Source organism: Ammospiza caudacuta, chromosome 1 (genome assembly GCF_027887145.1).
Source record: "Ammospiza caudacuta isolate bAmmCau1 chromosome 1, bAmmCau1.pri, whole genome shotgun sequence".
Taxonomy (NCBI): domain Eukaryota; kingdom Metazoa; phylum Chordata; class Aves; order Passeriformes; family Passerellidae; genus Ammospiza; species Ammospiza caudacuta.
Window position 1 is genome coordinate 133,465,716 of NC_080593.1, and position 2,540 is coordinate 133,468,255.

Genomic DNA, 2,540 nt, shown 5'->3' on the forward strand with positions numbered 1-2,540 from the left:
TTGGAAAAGACCTCTGGGATCATCGAGTCCAGCCTCTGAACGAACACCACCAAGTCAACTAGACTGTGGCACTAAGTGCCACATCCAGTCTTTCCTTCAACACCTCCAGGGATGGTGACTCCACCACCTCCCTGGACAGTCCATTCCAATGTCTAATCACCTTTCCTGTGAAGAAATTCTCTGTAATGTCCAACCCCAACCTCCCCTAGTGCAGCCTAAGACTCTGTTCTCTTGCCCTGTCCCTTGTTACCCGGGAGAAGAGGATGTTCCCTGCTTGGTTATAACCTCCTTTCAGGGGGCTGTAGGGAGCGATGAGGCCATTCCTGAGCCTCCTCTCCACCCGGCCATACATCGTGCAGCGGGGTGTATGACAGCCTGCGGCTGCCGGCGGCCACCCCCGTGCACGGTGCGGGGTGTCGGGGCGGTACGGGCCCGGCAGGGCGGTGAGGATCCCAGCAGGGCGGTGCGGCGGGGTCCCGGCGGGGCTGTGGGGATCCCGGCAGGCCGGTGCGTCGGCGCTGACAGCTGTGGCGGCGGCAGGCGGGGCGGGGCCGTGTTTACATCCCGGGCCGCGCACGCTGCCGCCGCTCCGCGCGCTCCCATTGGCGGCTCCGCCGGCGGCCCCGCCCCGGGGCGGGCGCGCTGAGCCCCGCTGGGCGCGCGGGGCCGCCGGCGGAGCCGCCGCTCTCTCGGCGGGGCCCGGGGCCCGATGGAGCGGACCGGAGCGGGGTGATGGGTGCCGGGGATGCCCCCCGCCAGCGGGGCAGGGCGGCGGAGAGGTGCAGGGGCAGCGGGCGGCGGCAGCGATGGCAGCGCTCCCCCCGGCGCTGCCTGCCGCTTTGCCGGCGGAGCCGGAGTAGCCGGGCCGTTCCGAGCCGTTCCGGGCCGTTCCGGGGGGCGCGGGGGTCGGCGCGGCCCCACCGCACAGGGGCGGCGCTGGGGCGAGCGGGGCGCGGGCGGCGGACGGGCGGGGAAGCCGCCTGCCGCCCTCGCACATGCGCAGCGCGGGCCCGGCCGCGCTATATAGCGGGTTGGCGCCGGCGCCAGCTGAGCAGCGCGGCCCGGGCGGCAGCGGCGGAGGTGAGCGGGGTCCCGTCGGGGAGCATGGGGGCTGGCTGGGGGGTTATGATAATAATAATAATAATGATGATGTTAATGATGGTATCAGTGATGATGGTAGCGATGATAATGGGAGCGGTGGCCGTGTTGAGGATGGTGGTGATGATAGTAGTAGTGGTGGTGGCGGTACCGGCAGACACGGTGCCGGTGGTGGGGGGGGTGTGAAGGGGGCACTGGCAACGATGACCAGGAGCGGTGAGGCGGGAGAGGTGGCCGGGAGCCGTGACCGGGAGTGGTGAGGCGGGCTGCCCGCCCGCCCGGGCAGCATTTTGGAGGGAGAGTTGTTAAGGAGAGCCTGGGGGGAGACGTCCCCGGGGGCTGCCCCATCCGCAGGGAGCGGAGAGTAGCGATGGCCCGGACGGGCATCCCCGGAGGGAGCGGTGCGGTGGGCCGGGGTGCCGGCGGGATCCCGCCATCGGCTGCCCCCCGCCCCAGCGCGGAGAGCCCCGCGGGAGGCGGGCTGCCCGGTTTTGGAGGGAGCCCGGCGCGCTGGGGGCGGGGATGCCGGCCGAGCAGCTTGGCGGGCTGACCCCGACCGCCCGCCTGCGCCGCACCCCAGCGGGACCCGGCTCCCCGCCCTGGCCCTTGGAGCGGGGTGCCTGTGGGGACATCCCCTCACAGGCCCGGTCCCTGCACGGGGGGGTCCCGCCAAGGGGTGTCCCGGCGGGGGGTGGGTGTCCCCGCGTGTGAGGCGCCGTCCCGGCAGCCCCTTCCTTCCCCCTCAGGTTTTGGAGGGAGCCGCGCTCTCAGCCAGGCGGGAGCGCGGAGGGGGGGGGTGGGGGGAGCGGTCCTGCCCCTCCCGCGTCCCCTCAGCACCCTCGGGAGCGGGTGGGTGTCGGATCGGCCCTTTGGGAGGGGAAGGCGGGAGCCGGCGGTGTCCCCAGCACAGCCTGACCCCGGCACAGGCCGCCGCCGCCTCCCCGCTCGCTGGAAATTGGCGCGGAACCGGCGCGGCGGGAGCGCGGGCGGCGGCGCCCGGCCCATCGCGGCCCCGCCATCCCGGCAGGTGTGGGGGGCATCGCCCCTGAGGGAGCGGCAGCGTCCAAACAGTGTCTGTGTGGGTGCCTGGAATGGAGGGTGCGGGGAACTAGAGGGGTCACAGCCCCAGGGACCCCTCCACATCCTCTTGTGTGGGAAATGTCCCTTTACAACTTCCCTGCCCCCACCCCCAGGCAGCCTGAGCTAAACTGCTGGCATACCTGGGCACCCTGCAGCAGGACATGGAGCTGCGTGCGCTTACATACCACAGTCATGCTCTGCTTGGGCATTCCTCAAGCCAGGGGAATACTTGTGCCCTTCTGTTTGAGCTGTGTGAACCATGCTGCTCTTTGTGATGATTTCATGACACAAAGTAGGGACCTTGGTTCTAATTTTGTGAGGATGCACTAACTGAGCTGGTCTTATTACTTTGATCCAGGTAG